At 39.6% G+C, this 19,606-nt stretch overlaps 1 non-coding gene across 1 annotated transcript; it reads left to right on the top strand.

Annotated features, from left to right (window-relative positions):
- The first annotated feature begins 12,819 nt into the window (after positions 1 to 12,819).
- LOC120291048 lies at positions 12,820 to 12,927 on the top strand. The gene has a single exon (XR_005548854.1). It is a non-coding gene; the product is annotated as a small nucleolar RNA R71 (small nucleolar RNA).
- The last annotated feature ends 6,679 nt before the right edge of the window (positions 12,928 to 19,606 follow it).

Below are 19,606 nucleotides of genomic sequence, written 5' to 3'. Positions count from 1 at the left end.
AGCCTTGTCCATGTAAAATTTCTGAAGGATCTTCTCGATATATTTCTCTTGCGACAAAAATAACTTCTTAGCATCTCTCGTCTCGGGTAATTCTAATGCCAAGAATATGTTCGCGAGCCCAAATCTTTCATGGCAAAAGACTTGCTCAACTGTTTCTTCAATAACTCAATTCTTGAAGCATTCCTGCCAACAATCAGCATATTATCAACATAAAGTAAGAGAATAATAAAGTCATCATCAGAAAATTTTTGGACAAACACACAGTTATCCGAAGAAGTCTTCTTATAGCCATGTTTTGTCATAATTGATGCAAATTTCTTATACCACTGTCTCGATGCTTGTTTTAGGCCATAGAGACTTTTCTTCAATTTGCACACATAATCATCTTTCCCTTTCACTTTGAAACCCTCAGGTTGTTCCATGTATATCTCTTCCTCCAAGTCACCATGTAGGAATGCCGTTTTAACATCCATTTGCTCAATTTCTAAATCTAGGCTAGCTACCAAGCCTAGTACCACACGGATAGAAGACATTTTCACTGCCGGAGAAAATATATCATCAAAATCAATACCCTTTTTTTGACCGAATCCCTTAACAACCAATCTAGCTTTGTACCGTGGTTGTAAAGTATGTTCATCTTGCTTCAACCTATATACCCACTTGTTCTTCAAAGCTCTTTTACCTTTAGGTAACTTCACCAATTCAAAAGTATGATTATCATAAAGTGACTGCATCTCATCTCGCATAGCATCAAATCAATTGCTTTTGTACTCATCTTCTATTGCTTCTACATAACACTCTGGTTCACCTGCATTAGTCAATAATACATACTCATCTTCAGAAAACCCGGTGGAAGGTCGTCGGTCTCTAACGGATCTCCGGACTGGAACATCTAGTGGAACATCTAATTGAGTCTCTAGTTCAGGAATACTATTATCTATTTCAACATGTTCAGGAACATGTGCGTTATTTGAAACATTGACTGCCTGCTGTTCTTCATCAACCTGTGTAGGAATATTTGTTAGAGGAACTGGATCTAAATCAACCAGATTATCACTAACCTGTGGTGCTGAAATCATCTTCGATTTCTCAATATCCTCTATTGTTTGATCTTCCATAAACACAACGTCTCTGCTTCTTACAATTTTCTTTTCAAGTGGATCATAAAATTTGTAGCCAAGCATATCCTGTCCATAACCAATAAATATGCACTGTCGTGTTTTCACATCAAATTTAGACCTCTCATCTTTGGGAACATGCACAAATGCTTTGCACCCAAATACACGCAAATAATCATGAGAAACTTCTTTACCTATCCAAACTCTATTAGGAACATTAAACTCTAAAGGAACGCATGGAGTAAGATTTAATATATGCACAACTGTACTTAAAGCCTCACCCCAAAATGATCCAGGTAGCTTTGATTGTGAAAGTAAGCATCTTATCCTTTCAATCAGTGTTATGTTCATTCTCTCAGCTAAGCCATTTAACTGAGGTGTCTTGGGAGGTGTCTTTTGACGTCGAATACCTTGTTGTCTGCAATATTCATCAAAAAGTCCAATATACTCTCCCCGTTATCGCTTATGATGCATTTCAATTTCTTTCGATCTGTCTCTCAACTGAAGCTTGAAATTGCTTAAAAGCATCTAACACTTGATTTTTAGTTTTCAAGGTATAAATCCAAATTTTCCTTGAAAAATCATCTATAAAAGTAACAAAATAAAGAGAACCACCAAGTGATTTTGTTTTCATAGGATCGCAAACATCAGAATGCACTAAATCTAGTATACCTGACTTTCTTGAAGGAGGGAAGCTTTTAAATGCAACTCTGTTCTGTTTTCCTGCTAAACAGTGAGCACATTTCTTTAGCGTTGAACTTTTCAATCCTAAAAGGAGCTTCTTCTTGGCCAATATTGACAAACCCTTTTCACTGATGTGACTGAGCCTATTATGCCAAAACTCAGCTGCATCTTCACTATCTACTGCATTAATTTTGTCTGTAGACAACTTTACCTACATAATATACAACGAAGAATATTTTTCACCTCTAGCCACAACAAGAGAACCTTTGGTAAGTTTCCATTGACCATTACTGAAGGTGCTGCAATACCCCTCATCATCCAACTTGCCTGTAGAAATCAAATTCAAGCGGATATCAGGTATATGTTTAACATTATTCAATACTAACCTTGTGCTATTGCTAGTTTCTAGGCACACATCACCGATGCCTACAGCTTGAGCTAGTCCATTGTTTCCCATCTTCACAGATCTAAAGTCACTTGACCTGTATGACGTAAAGAAATCCTTACGAGATGTAGCATGAACAGATGCACCACTATCAATTACCTAACTGGTCTCATGAGAAATAAAATTCATCACATCACCATAAAAAATAGTGAGAAAGTCTTCTTTAAGTGCAGCGACACGATTGTCATCACTGTCATCATCACTTTTCTTCTCTTTACCTTTCTCCTTTTGTTTCTCCCTTTTTAACTAGCGACAAAACCTCTGAATATATCCCTTCTGATGACAATAATGGCACTCAACATTAGCAAATTTATTATATTTACCTCTACTTTTGTCTCGACTTTTATTTCTATTTCTCGGATCGCGAGACTCACTTCTTCCCATTTTCTTAACAACCAAGGCATCAGAATGTGAAGATGACCATCCCTGTGTCTTCCTTCTCATCTCTTTATTCAAAATACTACTCTTGGCTAAATTCATGGTAATTGTACCATCTGGGGCAGAATTATACAAAGATGTTCAGAACGTCTCCCATGAGTCCGGCAAAGTACCAAGCAACCATAGTGCTTGTATCTCATCATCAAACTTAATTCCCATCGCAGCCAACTGATTTATAATTCCTTGAAAAGAATTTAAATGGTCAGTCAAACGAGTACCATCATGATATCTCAGAGCCATCATCTGTTTTATCAAAAATAATTTATTATTCCCAATCTTTCGAGCATATAACTGTTCGAGCTTATTCCATAAACTGCGTGCATATGTTTCCTCAATAATATGGTTTAAAACATTATCATCTACCCACTGCCTGATATAACCACACACTTGACGATAAAATATAGACCATTCAGCGTCAGTTTTATTCTCTGGTTTCTCCTCAGCAAATACAGGCAAATAAAAATCTTTCACATATAAAAGATCTTCCATCTTCCCTTTCCATATATGATAATTCGAATCATTCAGTATAACCATTCTACTCGTATTCGTTTCCATTGTTTAACACAAGGCAGAAAAATCAAGCAATAACATGTTGCTCTAATACCACTTTGATAGGAGAACGGTAATAATTCGAACAATATCGAATCAACGCAGCGGAATAAAATAATCTCCCATATTATGTAAACCTAATAGGAATCGATATAGTAGAGTATAATAAATACCAAGCACGCGAACACAAGATGATTTTTTTACGTGGAAAACCTCATCGATGTGAGGAGATAAAAAACCACGGGATTAGAGTCCACCTGAAAATCTTCACTATCAATAAATTGTTCTTCTCTAGCAAATACTAGAGGTACATAGCAGCAAACACCTCAAGAACATAATTCTTGGCAATACACATGAACTTCACAAGAGATCAAGGATAAATCGACCAAAAATGTAGGTTTTGATCAATCCACGAAAAACTGATGTATGGGGTTTCAAACGAAAATCAAACCGTTCAGATTCGATTAAATTACGCCACGAACATGCTGACAAAATTTCAGCTCACTCGGACCACGAATCGACCTCCGACACCAGTTTGATGTAAATCAGATATTACCCCAAACTCCAGATTTTCTGCTTTCTCTTTTTCTCTTATTACTGTTTCCTTTTCTATTACTATCTCTTTATATAAATAGTGAGAAACCTTATTTTCTCATATAACTTATTATATGGACTCAAGCCCTTTTTAGACTTGTAACTCATTGGGCTTCCTCCACATAGGAGTGAACCCAGCTAACAGTTATTTCTCGCGTGTTTTCGAAAGATACCTCTTAAACACACATTACATTAAGGCAAATGGTGTCCCTTGGACACACCCCATCATGGGAGAACCACTATAATTAACGGACTCTCTCGAGCTTGTTTGAGCATCCCAAAGCTGCACCCTCCTCTTCTTTTCTCCAGTCCCTTCAACTCTCTCTCTCTCTCTCTCTTCCGAAGAAACATGAGAACCATGCATACTGGTTCATCTTCCTCTCGGCCTCCAAGAAAACCACGGCAAAGTGTTCAGCCCCCGCCAAAAGAAACCAAAAAGATCCACGACCGGAAGAGGTGCAGCAACACGTTCTCGGCTAGGCACAAGTGCATCATCAATGGAGCATCTAAGCTCAGCGAACTCCCCAACGTTCATGCCACCGTCATTATGTTCTCCCCTGGTGGCCAGCTCAAGCGTTTCGGCAGCCCATCGATCGAAGAGGTATTCTTGATGTACCTCTGTGACGAGTACGGCGTGAAGCTGCCAATGAGTGCCGAGGCCAAGAGAGAATGTGAATCTTGCCAGACAAAGGAGGACTGTGCCTCCCTGATCATGAAGTACCTGGACGCTGTGGTCCGCCTGCGCAAGAAGTTGGTGGATTTTGACAACCACCCATCTTTCCTCCAACCCGTTCGCTCTCTCTCTAGAAGAAAAATGCAGACAGGATCATCTTCCTACCAGAAAAAGCACAGCAACGAGTTCTCGAAGAGTAGCAAAACCATCCTCAATAAAGCCTCTAAGCTCAGCAAAAACACCGGCACTCCTGTCGCTGTCATTATGTTCTCCCCTACTGGCAACCTCAAGTCTTTCGGCAGGCCCTCGATCGAAAAGGTATTCCTGGAGTACCTCCTTCGCAAGTACGACCTGAAGCCGCCAATGAATCCAAGAGAGGGGTTGGAATGGGCCGAGAAAGAATGTGAATCTCGCCGGATGAAGCAGGACCGCGCCTCCCTGATCATGCAGTACCTGCACGCTACGGTCCCCCTGCTCAAGAAGTTGAAGGATTTTGAGAACAATCCATCGGTTAACGCCGGTGCTGGTCACAAGTCTGGAGTTGGAGCAGGTCGTGATCCTGAAGGCTCGACGGTCAACGAGATCCTTTCAATGAATGCTGGTCATGAGTCTGGAGTTGGAGCCGATTGGGATCCTGAAGGTTTGGAGGTCGAGATTATTCCACTGATAGATAATTTCGAAGCCACTGCACCCGAAGCTTGGAATAATATATTCTGCACGCACTACTTTGCTCCGGGTTGCGGCGACTCCGCAGCCGGTGGTGAAAGTTCAGGAGTGGATTCCAACTTCACGTGTTTCAATATAGATGAATACCTTAATCTCCCCGAAAGCGAATTTTTACCAACTTTGCCGTAGAACTTGGCGGTCGGCTGTGTAAGCTCAGGAAAGGAATCCTCGTGCTCCGATCGACGACATCCTTGCAGCAATAGACGACTACATGGCTTATGGAATACGACTATACGTATGCGTGTGCTGTTTCCCATCACCTTTTAGTCCCCCCTTCCCGAACTATGTAACCACATTCCTTTTTTACTCTTATCTCATATTATATTAAGTGGAATGTAATAATGCAATAAGCCGTTATTACAATAAGCCGATTTCTCTACACTGTTTCTAATTTTAACGGTGCGGCGCCACATCGGGGTGTTAATAGCCAAAAAAGGGAATCTGATCCGACGAATCGCGGATTTCACACATCGGTAAAGGCAGAGTACTTAATTATCAACACAGGTAAGAAGTCGAAAGCTACCTAATTCGGGGATCTTTTAAGCTAAAATCCCAAGAGCCCATAAAAAAAAAAGCCTTTTTTTTTCTTTGGGCCCTGGTTGACCGGTCTGCGACCAGCCAAGAAATGAACAAACCTGACGTCCCACGGGATCTGATGAACTCGCCAGTTCTGACAGTCTGACTCGGCCGCCAGCGATGGATGTTGGGAAGCGGAGTCCAACCCCCCACGCTCGCTCCCATCTTGGCGGCTATGGGGGTGTGCCTGACGACTCACTTTTCTTAGTCTCTTCGAGAACTCGGCCGTCGTCGGTGGTGGAGTCCATGCGCTCCGATCTCTGAGGGCGATGGGTATAATCCCGATGCATTCCTTACACTTCGAGATTTGGGTGTCTCTCCGTGATGTATGTCGGTATGGATATCCGTGTTCTTTCTTGTTAAAATGCACCGTAAAGTAGAGATTGGATAATGGGTTTCAACGCTCATTGTTCAATTTTACAGTTCAGATCGCAGCCAACACATGTTCTGATTCGTTTGATGGTGAATTTGGTGATGGATCCGCTGCTATTTCTTTTTCGCTCGTGATTTCTGGGTTTCTTCTTGACGTTGAAATATGTTCCAAGGAAACGTTCGATTTGCAAAATATGGAATGCAACCTTGAATAGGTCCGGAATGTGGATTTACTTGTGTTGGCTCGAATGAACACGCAGGCCCGATTCAGCTTCTTCCAAAAATCAGGGATCAAGGCTCGTCCTGTCTGATCCCTCTCAAATTGCAGACACAGACTTCACCCATTGTTCTTCTTCCACATGGACTAGTAGGTCCGGGAACTGGGGAAGAAGAAGCAGCGGCAGCAGCAGAAGAAATTTCATATTTGCGGAGATCTTATTTTGATTTTGCACTGGGAAGTATTTGCCTAATAGTCCTTGTTGCTCACTCTGTTAGCAGAGCACATTGATGCACTTCCAGATGTATCTGACTTGTGATGTCCTTTTAGCGGGCTAATGGAGCTGTCAATGCTGTCCTGCTGCTTGATATATTTCTTTTTCCAAAAGCCACGCTCAACTTTAACTTTGTCGTTCCAGTTTCTGCCATCTTACTGGTAATACTTCCATGGTTTTGATTATAGTGTTGCTTATTTTGGGGTCATTTTCAATATAGATCTCAATTAAATTTTAATTACGTGTTAGGGAATTTTCTGGTCGGCAAAGATGCGTTGAGGATGATCGAGGTATGCATCAATTCTTTTTTAATTACTATATGATCACCTAGCCTTTTCATTGAATTACTTCTCTTTCCATTATGATCAACATTTTGGTCAGTTAATCCCTTGATTGAATCTAGACAAATGCTCGATATATTGTAGTGTCGTCAGGATTGATGTATAATAATAGGAAAAAGTTGCGTTGCACCCAACATTGTTGAAGAGGGTCTTCTACAACGATGATATCAAGTGTGTTGATTTCTTAGTAGTAGTTGACAATTAGGAATATGTGATTTAGTGTGACACCACATCGTCAATGATGTGGTATTACCAATAAGTTTTCTCGTAACTTAGAACCAAGAATAGTTTGTGAAGAGATGCTCTCGGCAATGGTCCGGAACGAACTGTCGTGCTACTATAGCAGCATACTAATTCTAATTATGAAATAGCTTGCAGCTTGTGAATCGTCCTTTTAAATAATAGAAATCACAAATTATGTCTATGTAGCTTATCAAGCTGCCAACAAAGTGCTGGCCTTTTTGTCAAAGAAAAAGAGAGGCCTTGTTAGTGCATGAGCGTCGAAAACTGTTTTTTTGCAATTCGTGGAAATTTTCTGAATCTATCGTGTACAAACTACCTCTAAGCATCACCGCACTGAATGGCGCTGCTGATTTCGGGCTTTCTTCCTCTCACGAAGAGGAGAAGTTTGAATACCCAGTATGTCGCAAGTGGACTTACCCGCTTCACAGGGTGGTGGGTTCCTCTGTGGGCCTAGAGTTTACCCGTTGGCTGTCGCTACGAGTTTCCTAGGTCATAAAAAAAAAAAAAAAAAAACTATCTCTAAGCCGGTATAATTGTTTTGGACCAAAAAGTCTGGAGTTTTAATCTAAAATTTTGGTTTGGTGCAGGGAAACGGTGAGATATTGTGATCGACTCACTTAGGAGGAGCTGCGATTGCAGCAATCACATGGGCCCAAGTCAGGGTAGGGTGGTTTTAAATCTTCTGTTGCTCATGTTGATTTCGCCCCCGTTAGGTGAGGCCAGCCCGCATGGCCACGATCGGTGGTCAGCCGTCGCTGCCAGCCGGCCATCGCCAAAAGGAAGAAGAAAGGGAGGAGAAAGAAAGAAAGAAAGAAAGAAAGAAAGAAAGAAAGAAATTGAAAAATAATTAAAAAATTAGAAAAATAAAAAAATATTAAAATATTATTAAAAATTATCCACGTTAGCGTCGTCGGTGTCACATCATCGAGCTAGTATCCATGTCAACAAAATCCAGCTAAAAAAAGCCAGAAGGACTAAATTGGTATAAAACTAAAAGGTTTAAAATAAAATTGGCATTAATTCAAAATGTTATGACTAAATTGGCACTATTAAAAGGTTTATAATTGAATTTGCACTAAGTTAAGAAGTTTATGACTAAATAGAAATCAAAAGGTTTAAGATTAAATTGGCACTATTGAAAAGTATATTACTGATTTGGCAGCAAGTCAACATGTTTAGGAATAAATTGGCATTATTAAAATGTTTATGATTGAATTGGTATAAATGTAAAAAGTTTAGGACTTTTCTAAGACTTTTCCCACTCAATTTCACAATTCAAAGACTAACACAAATTTCATCCAGACATTGAAATTGATTCATAAGTTAAGACCAATTTTAACTATGTGATCTAAGTATGCGTGTGAGTACTCATCTTTTTAAAATATATGTAATCTAGATAAATTCATATTGATATTCAACCTCTTGAAAATTCTCTATATGGCCGATCGCCGGTCCGGCGACTGCCAAATGAAGAAGAAGAAGAATAGGAGAAAAGGGAAAAAAAAAGAAAAGAAAAAAAAAAAAGAAAAAAAAGGAAAAAAGTAAAAAAGTAAAAAAAAAGTATATAAAAGTATTTAAAAATTATTTAAAAATTAAAATAAATTAATTTGAAACAGAATCAATTAGCACGATATCAAACGCAATTCTATTCCAAAATAAAAAAATTTGGACAGTTACCAAATGCGTTTTTTTTTTTACTCGAAATCGGTTTCCGGAAGCGAAATAAAAAATAATCATTTCTAGTCGAATCAACTCCCGGGAATAGAATTGTTACCAAATGCGCCCATACTCTATAACCATTGAAATGTATAAATTCCCTTAAAAGGTGTGAAGGGTCCCATAAAATTAATACCCAAAATATCAAATAATTCACACACAATAATGTTGTTTAAAGGTATATCTTTTTTTTTCTTGAAATATTTCCAGTTCTTTGACACCGTTCACATGAAGTTACGTAGGAGTATGCATCTTTACAAATGTGGTCCAATAAAATCTAGATTGTATAATCTTAATTGTTGTTTTGGTGGCACCAAAATGGCCACTTGTCTCTTTATCATGATAATGATGTAGGATGCTTGCCATCTCTTTGTCTGGAATATATCTCCTTATAACCTGGTCTGCACATACTTTAAACAAGAAAGGTTCTTCCCAAAATAATTTTTAACATTAAAAAAGAAAATTTTCTTCTATGGATATGATAATTTAGGAGGAAGAATATTACATATCAAATAATTCACAAAGTCAGCGTCGGGAATTTTGTGGATTTGATGTAAAAAAATTTCTCATCGGGAATTCTTTCAAAAATGGTCCTATCTTTCTTTGAATTCGAAATTCTTGACAAGTGATCCGCAACTAGATTTTCAATACCCTTCTTATCTTTGATTTCCAAATCAAATTCTTGCAGCAATAGAATTCACTTGATTAATCGAGATTTTAATTCTTTCTTTTCAGGCAAATATTTAAGAGCAAAGTGGTTAGATTAAACTATAAATTTTGAGCTAATTAAATAAGAATGAAATTTATCAAAAGCAAAAACTATCATCAAAAGTTCCTTTTTCTGTTATTGAATAATTCAATTGTGCAATTGACAATCTACAACTATCATAGTAAATGGTTTGAAAAACTCCATTCTTCATTTGTCCCAAAACAACTCCCAATGCAAAATTGCTAGCATCACACATAAGCACTAAAGCTATCCAATCTAGTACTACCATAATTGGTGCTGACACTAACTTTTCCTTTAAAATGTTAAAAGTCTACATGCATTCATTAGAAAAATCAAAAGCAACAACTTTTTCCAAAAGATTAGAAAGAGGTTTAGCAATATTTGAAAAATCTTTTATGAACTGCCCGTAGAATCTTGTATGCTCCAAAAATCTTCTAACAAGTTTCACAAATGTTGATGGAGGCAATTTTGCAATGACCTCCACTTTGACTTGATCGACTTCTATTTCGTTTTGAGAAATTTTATGCCCAAGCATTATTCTTTCATGCACCATAAAATGACACTTTTTACAATTCAAAACAAGGTTAGTCTCCTCACATATTTGTAAAACCAAAGCCAAATTATTTAAACAAGAATGAAGCGATAAGCCCAAAAAAAAAAAAATCATCCATGAAAATCTCAATATAATTTTCAAACATATTGGAAAAACAATAGCTATCATGCATATTTAGAAATAGGTGGTGCATTACAAAGACCAAATGACATTCTTCTAAAAGCAAATGTACCATAGGGATAAGTGAAAGTAGTTTTCTTTTGAACTTATAGTGCAATAGGAATATGATTATACCCACGAATATCCATTAAGAAAGCAATAAAACTCATGTTCTATAAGTCTTTCCAACATTTGATCGAAAAAATGGTAAAGAAAAATGATCTTTTCTAGTGGTATCGTTTAATTTTCTATAACCCCCACACACACGCCAGTTAGTAAATCAACTCATTGTTGTCATTTTTTTGAATAGTTATACCTTTGGCACAATTTGCACAAAACTTACCCAGAATCTATCAGAAATAGGATAGCTAGTCTCTGCATCAAGTAGCTTAATTACCTCAGCTTTCATTACTTCTTGCATCTTTGGGTTCAAACGCTTCTGAGGTTGGATAGTGGGCTTGTATTGTTATTCCATCAAAATTTAGTGTAGCAAAGTGAAGAGCTAATTTCCTTAATATTAGCTATTTTTCATTCAATTGCACCATTATACTCTCTCAATACTCCAAGCAGTTTCCCTTCCATCAAATCTGTCAAAGATGAAGATATAATTACCGGTAAAAAAGAAACTCAATTTAAATAAGCATATTTCAAATGAGAAGGTAAGGGTTTGAGTTTAAGAACTAGAGGCTCTTCAATTGATGGATTAGGTTTTGTTGTGTGTCGTCCTAACTCCTCAAATTTAATTGCCTTTTGCCTTGGATATGGTGGAATTACTTCCATGAAATTGGTGTACTCATTTATCTCCTCATTGTCAATTTCTTTATCTCATGGAACCAAACACGCTTCACATGGGTCTTTAAAGATATTTTCTTGAAAATTTTATTCACCAACTCATCAATTGTTTCAACTCTAAATCAAGAATTATCATCATATGGATATTTCATTACTTTAAAAATGTTAAAGATAATAAGATCATCTTGAACTCTAAGAATTAACTTTCCTTGTTGTACATCAATTCAAGCTCTTAATGTTGCTAAAAAAAGTCGACTTAAGATAAGTGGTACCTCAAAATCTTCCTCAATGTTGGGAATTATGAAATCTACAGGAAAGATAAATTTGTCTACCTTTGCCAATACATCTTCAACAATACCTTTCGAATATTTAATTAATCGATCAGCTAGTTAAAGCGATACTATGGTGGCTTTTACCTCGTCCAATCCTAAATTTCTTGAAAACTGAAAAATGTATCAAATTAGTGCTTGCACCTAAATCAAACAATGCCTTTTTAAATTAAGAATCCTCAATAGTGCAAGGAATAATAAAACTCATTGAATTTTTTAATTTTGAAGTAATTTATTTTGCAAGATGGATGGCACTCCTCATTTAGCTTCACAGTTTCATAATCGCCTAGTTTTCTTTTTGCCAAAATCTCCTTCAATTTTTTTTTTGCATAACTAGGCATCTACACTAAGGCGTTTGCAAAAGGAATGTTAATGTGTAATTTTTAAATATATAAAAATTTAAAAATTGCTTATTTATTTTGTGTTGTTGAAGTCACCGAGGAATGGAATTGGTGGCACATATGACTTGGGATTATTTGGAAAAAATTTGCTCTTTCCCGCCTCTTGTGGTTTTTTATTGATCTTCTCTTCCTTATCTTTGAAGATCTCTCATTTGGCATTTTCTTCTCCCACTTGTTTACCACTTCTTAGGGTTATAGCCTTTATGTTTCCAATTTGATTTTTCTCCATAACATCATGTTTGTTAACTGACCCACTTGCATTTTCAAATTTCTGATCAAAGCCTCTTGGTTCTGAAATCTCTCATCCATGCTCTTCATGAAGTCATGAGTGGTGTTAGCAAGTTTGGTGATTATATCTTCTAGATTTGACTATTTCTCTTCTGATTATTTGAATTTTGGTAATGGTCTTATCACATTATGATTCTTCCATGAAAAATTTGAATGATTATGCCATCCCAGATTGTATATGTTAGAGTAGGGATTAATTTGTGACCTATTTAAATTCCCAACAAAGTTAGCATTTGCACTAGGGTGTGAAAAAGTATAACCTACTTGACATTTTGTGCTAACATGTTCTCCACCACAAAAATCACATGTCAAATTTTGAATTTTCATGGTCGAAATACTCATGTTATTTAGCTTTTTGTTGAGTGCTTTAAATTATACATCAATTGCAACGAAAGTATTCACTTCATGAACTTTGCTAGCTTTTTGCATTGGTAGCTTCTCAGTAGGTCACTGATAACTATTAGATGTCATTTCGTCTAATAGGTTGTAGACTTTTTCTGGTGTTTTATTATTCAGAGTTCCCCCTACAGCTGCATCAATCATAGAACGAAGATTTGTACAAGACCAATTATGAAAAGTTTGTACCTACATCCATACGGGTAGTCCATGATATGGGTATCTCCTAAGACAACTCCTTGAATCTTTCCCATGCTTCATTTAATGATTCATTATTCATATGTATAAAATTAGTAATATCGTTACGCATCTTTGTAGACTCTGCAAGTGGAAAGAACTTACCAAGAAATTTTTTATCCATATCTTTCCATGTTGTGATTGATCCTATAAGAAGAGAAGAGAGCCAACCCTTAGCTTTGTCTCTAAGAGAGAAATGAGATAATCTTAATCTAATAGCATCATCTATAACTTCATTATATTTAATGGTGTCATGGATTTCAAGGAAAACATCAATATGAGTGATAGCCCACTAAATTGCACTGACTATTGAAGCATCTGAATGAGTGACAGTTTAATCTCAATGTTGTTTGCTTGAATTGCAGGTCTTCTAATGCTTGATGTGGTGCCTTGGACTATCGGCGCAGCATAATCTCTCAAGGGTTACACAAGTTTTCATTCTCACTGTTTGCCATCTTCTTAGCATGATTTCTTTGTTCTCTTAGTCGCCTTTTAAATGTATGTTCAATTTTTGGATCAAACTTAGAAAGTTTCCCTTGTTGGTTAGGTGTCATAAACCAATGTACACCCTAAAAAAAGAAGAAGCTAGATTAAACTTAAAATTATCCGGTCTCAATATTAATTAGTATTAAACAAATGTTCCCTGGCAACGACACCAAAAAACTTGTTTGTAGAATTCTAAACGCAAGTGAATATGTTGAACAAGTAATATAATGATGAGAAAGAACACCGTCCCACGGATATTGATGATTAATAAACCAATTAAATATTAAAAATAGATTAATTCCAAACACATAAAGACAACTAATCTCAACCTTTAGTTGTGAAGGCGAACTGGGCATTGTTCATGCGAGTTCTTTTGTGGCTGATCCCAGGTGTTTTGACCGTTGGTTGGAGCTCATTTTTGGTGGTGGGGGGCACCTATTGATGCTTATTAAACCCCCAAAAGTATAGCCTGGTAGGTTCTCTCTTTTGGCCCATCTATGGCCGAGATCGGTTAGGGTTCCTTCCGTTTGCTTTGCTGTTTAGCGATCTGTAAGCTGTGATGGAGTCTGAAGCGATTCAGGCCCATATTGATGGTCAATGACCTAGCTCTTGTAGCCCCTCTCCACCTTTGGGTCGACTTCCTTCGTTAGCTGGTCCTTCAATGGTTGAGCCGAGTTCTTTGGCCCCTGCTGTTGTGAAGCAAAACACTGATTCACAACCCCCTCAAATTCCTGTTGGCTTACAAGTTGGGAATAGGGGTAGATTACGATCGAAACGCCCTCAAGGTAGGGGCGATTCAAAAAATCCAAAAGATCGCTCTTGGGTGGCTGTAGCTAGAGTTGCGACTAAGGGTTATGACCTCCAATTCACTCGACCTACTTATGTTAACAGCAAACCTGTTATTGAAATGACTGACTCCAACATTGAAGCCGCGATCCCAAGCTATATGAGTGGCTGGTGGGATATTTCATAGGCAGACGTCTTCCCTTTAAGGTTACCAAGGAGGCCCTCAAAAAAGCTTGGGGTCCGAACCTTCTTGAAGTTATGTCCAATGGACAGGGATTCTTCTTTCTGCATATACCTGATTCTGAGTTCCGTAGGAAGCTCTTCGAAGGTGGTCCTATTACTGTGCCAAGGGTGTCGTTGGTCCTTCAGTAATGGAAACCAGCCCTTGAGCTTAGAAAAGATACCCATCTGATCGTTCCGGTTTGGGTGAGACTTAGAAACCTTCCCCTATCCTTTTGGTCAGCTCAGGCGATAGGGAAAGTGGCGAGCACAATGGGCAATCCTTTGTATGTAGACCAGCGAACTGAACAGATGAAAATGTTGGCGTTTGCTCGTGTTTGTGTTGAGATAACAGCTGTGACATCCAGATTTTCGGGTCCTAATTTCGACTGGATAATAGGGCTGCTTTTGTTCGGTTGAAGCCAAGGATTGTGAAATTAAGATGCAAGTGGGCTACATTGGTAAGGAAAAATACCAATTGGAATGATGAGGTGTTGAATGAAATTATGGGAGTTAAATTGATTTAATTCAAGAGGAATTAAGGCCTAATTGGAGAGAAACCCTAGCAAAATTCGTATGCCACACTTACCCCCACATTTTGGCCTATCTAAAGGCTTCTAGAAGGGGTAGATTTGGGCTGGAAATGTGGGTGGATGACAGCCATAGTGGCCCACGTGTGGCTGACCTAAGAGAGAGAGAGAGTGAGAGAGAAAAAGAGAAACCGGTTTTCTCTTCTTCCCTTCTCTCTCCCGTCGCTGTCTCTCTCTTCCCCATCTTCTTCTTCGGCTGTGCGACTCCATGGAAACGGAAGACCAGTGAACCAGCAGGCCGAAGCAGCAGCGATTCCTCTCGGCACCGTCGCAGCAAGCAGCCGGAGCTGGAGTCGCCGTCGAGCTGCCGTCCGCGCATCTCCACCCCCTCTCCCTCCTCTGGCTCGAACAGAACCGAAAAGCAAATGTAGCAACCATCGTCGGTTGAAGGAGCTGCAATCGCGCCGGGCCGCCATCGCCGCCGCACATCGCCTCGCCGCCGTTCGCCTCACGCTCGCCCGCCGTGCGTCGTCTGCCGGTGCCCGATCGAGCTGCTGTCCAGCCTCTGTTTCGCCTCTGTTCGGTCCGTTCCCCCGCCTCCGCCGCCGCCCGACCACCTCCGGCCACCATCGACCCCGCCGAAGCTCCACCTCGCCCTCAGCCACCCTTAGCCGCCTCAACCGGCCCCGAATCTGCCCCGACCAGCAGCGATCAGAGGGTTGCAGAAAATGGGTATGACAGTGGGTTTTGGCCCGTTTTGGCCGCCTTCCCGAGCCCGGATGCTCGGCCCGCTTTGGGGAAAGTCGATCCTCGCGTCGAGCCTGTCGTTTTGTGTGAGTTTTACTCACTAATGCCTTCTTAGTTTGCTAATTATACTTAAAGGTTGATTAGTGTTAATTAAGCGTAATTATGTGGTTAGATTAGAATTGATTAGTGATTATTAGTTAATTGCTTTGTATATTAGTGATGTAATTAGTGTAATTAGATAGAGAATTGCATGTAGTATTTATTGGATGCTTCTTGGGATTTTTCCCGTCCCTTATCGGGTGTTAATTAAGCGATTCGGGCCTAGGTGGTATTTTTATGAATTAATTATTAATTTTTGAATTAATTATTTAATTATTTATTTCCCGGAAATTCAACCTGGGATGGCCAGTGACCAGGATTTTATGCTAATGATCATGGCGTAGTCCGTTTATTTAATTGAGCTTTATATTGTGCTAAATTGAATTTATTGTATTTATTTATGTAATTTTCGAAATTAATAAATTAATTATTTATTTTTCGGAAATTAAGATTTTGATGGCCGACGACCGAAATCTCGTGCTGATCATCGTGGCGCAGTCCGTTTATTCGTTTGAGCTCCACGTTGTATGGAATTGAATAAATTGTGATATTTTAGGGATTTACCCTAAATTGATTGAAATTGATTGAGATTGAATTGTTGATTGGTAAATGGCCAAGTATGTTATTCAGCGGTTATAATGCTTGTTGAGTTGATTTAATTATTTGATTGAGAAATCGTTGGGTATTGGTTATCACCCGAAAGGAAATTCGTGGGCTCGGTGAATCGGAATATCACCCGGAGAATGCACGTGTATTCAGTGGTTGATTATGTCATCTTGGCGAAGAAGTTGCCTTAGAGAATGCTCGTAAATTGTTGAAAGTTGATCATGCCTGTGTGGCAATAAGTGATCATGCATGTGTGGCGATAGTTGATCATGCCTGTGTGGCGATAAGTGATCATGCCTGTGTGGCGATAGTTGATCATGCCTGTGTGGCGATAAGTGATCATGCCTGTGTGGCGATAGTTGATCATGCCTGTGTGGCAATAAGTGATCATGCCTGTGTGGCGATAGTTGATCATGCCTGTGTGGCGATAAGTGATCATGCCTGTGTGGCGATAGTTGATCATGCCTGTGTGGCGATAAGTGATCATGCCTGTGTGGCGATAGTTGATCATGCCTGTGTGGCGTAGATTGTGCCTACGTGGCCGTATTTTTGTGTATCGATTATCGAAAGTGGTCGAGTGGGACCGTAAAGCCATTGAGTATCGAAAGTGGTCGAGTGGGATCGTAAAGCCAATAAATATTGAATGTTGTCGAGTGGGACTGTGTCTTCCACCTTTGCTTAAGATGTGATATGAGGATCATAGTTCGTAATTAATGATTGAGATGGAATAATCGAATTGACCCAGAATGGTCCGTCTGACATGTAATCGACGAGGTCGATTGATCATTGTTTTGATCTGATGTTGTGAATTGATCGATTGAATGAAAGTGACCGTGAGTGGTCTTGTTGACATGTAATCGACTAAGTCGATTAGATCGATGCTTCGATCTGTGATGTGATTTCTTGGGTGCCTATATGATCTGTGCTAACATGCAGGTGGAATCTGAGGCCAAGGTAAGTCCTCTGACTTATGTTGTGCATAGGCAACCCTAAGGTGTATTAGTTTACTAATCGGGTCTTAGGAGGTAGAACTTGCTGAGACGTGGTCTCAGTGGTTATTGAATAACCATTTCAGGACCTGGATGAGGAGCCTAAGGAGCATGAATCTGACGAGGAGATCCTTGTTGAGGAACCCGAAGAAGAGTACGTGGAGGAGGACCCCGAGTATGACATCGAGTACGACACGGATGAGGACCGAAATCCTATCTGTCTTGTCGACCTTGTTTGCATGTAAAAAGTTGTCGTTGTGAATTTTCAGTGAGAAAAATGTATGGCCTGCTTTTCTATCCCATTGCTTTATTGTTCGGGGATTTATAATCGCTTCCGCATGTGCTATAAAATGAATGAAAGGGTCGGCGATACATAGTCCTGGGATATCGCATAATAAAATCGACCAAAAGTAAGGGATGTGTGCGTGCCTGGACCTGGATGAGGAGCCTAATGAGCATGAATCTGACGAGGAGATCCTTGTTGAGGAACCCGAAGAGGAGTACGTGGAGGAGGACCCCGAGTATGACATCGAGTACGACCCGGATGAGGACCGAAATCCTATCCTGTCTTGTCAGACCTTGTTTGCTTGTAAAAAGTGGTAGTAGTGAATTTTCAGTAAGAAAAATGTATGGCCTGCTTTTCTATCCCATTGCTTTATTGTCTGGGGATTTATAACTGCTTCCGCATGTGCTATAAAATGAATGAAAGGGTCGGCGATACATAGTCCTGGGATATCGCATAATAAAATCGACCAAAAGTAAGGGATGTGTGCGTGCCTGAGGGTCGGGGCGTGACAACAGCAGATCAACCTACTTGTGAAACCATTGAGTTGGTGCATAATGGCAAATCATGTGAGGTAGTGGTGGAATATGAATGGAGGCCAGTTGCTTGTGCAGGATGCGGCATAGTTGGGCACAAATGTAACCCGATTGCTACTTGGAATCCTGCTGTTCATGCATTTGCTATAGCAGTGCCTCCTCAAGCCCCAATCACTATTGATCATCCTACTCAAGAAATAATTGTTCCCCTGGCCTTTACTGATGTTCTTGCAACGCCCCAACAGGGACAGACGGAGCTAGGAATGGGAAGTCCCATGAAGACTAAACCAGCTGTTGAGCACCTTCCTTCAGAGGCAAAGTCCTCTGCATTGCAAGTTCAAGTGAACGCAAATCAACCTCTGTCTGCGAGCAATACTACTGACTGTGTCGATATAGAAACTGACATTGTCTTGAATGTGGTCTTAACTCTAGATGTTGTTGCTTCAACCCCGGATCAAGGTTGGAAGCAAGCAAAGGGAAAGAAAAAGAAACAACCTCGGCTAAGGATATGGTCTCCTTCAGATTAGCCCCTCCCAGTGAAGAGGGGCAATATTTGAAACTCAAGACATCTTCTATGAAACCACCAGCTGTCCCAATTACCAGGATTTCAAAAGGTATTTCTTTAGCTTCTTCTAAGGTGACAGCTGGTCATTTATGTGCTACTAAGAAGTCGATCCCCTTGCTTCCTCGATTCCACCTGAAGACTCGGATGAGATATGCAACTCCAGTGTTCACGCTAATTCAAATGATGATGATTTGCTCTCTGTCGACTCCCCCTCTCCGAAAGGCCCGGCCATAACTTCGGGGGCGGAAAGCATCCGGGAGCAACTTTTGTTGCTACGTCCTGATCCACCTCCCTCGGTGGTGCCTATTGCGACCTCCACTAGTCGCAAATCCTCTAAAAAGAGGTAACCATCCTCCTTTTCTTTGTAAATATGTATATAGGATTTTGGAATATCAGAGGTATCCTTCATCCTGCTAGACGTGCTGAGATCAAAAAGTTTGCTTCGTCCAACAAGTTATGCTTGGTTGGCCTTTTTGAGACGAAAGTCCCTGAACCTTTGTTTGAGTCTATTTCTTCTGTGCTGCTAAGGGGTTAGAAATGGATAGCTAATTATGAGTTTTCTCCTCGTGGAAGAATTTGGGTTGGGTGGAACCCGGATTTTGTTATCTTCGATCCGATTTCTATTAATGACTAGGCTATTCACGGTTACCTTAAGCTCAATACTTCTAGCCTGAGTTGTGTTATTTCAGTGGTATATGGGGAACATACTTTTGTGCGGCGTAGACCCCTTTGGGAGGATCTACTCCACTATAGCAATGTTTTGTAGGACTGTGATTGGTTAGTTACAGGTGATTTCAATGCAATAAAAGAACCATCTGATCGGGTTGGGGGTTCAAATAACTGGATTCCTTATTTCGATGAATTTGCTTGCTGCCTAGCTTAGACGGATTTAGTGGATCTCAGATATGT

Source organism: Eucalyptus grandis, chromosome 2, assembly GCF_016545825.1.
Source record: "Eucalyptus grandis isolate ANBG69807.140 chromosome 2, ASM1654582v1, whole genome shotgun sequence".
Lineage (NCBI taxonomy): Eukaryota > Viridiplantae > Streptophyta > Magnoliopsida > Myrtales > Myrtaceae > Eucalyptus > Eucalyptus grandis.
The sequence above is the reverse complement of the archived record's forward strand: the minus strand, read 5'-3'. Positions and strand labels throughout refer to the sequence as shown.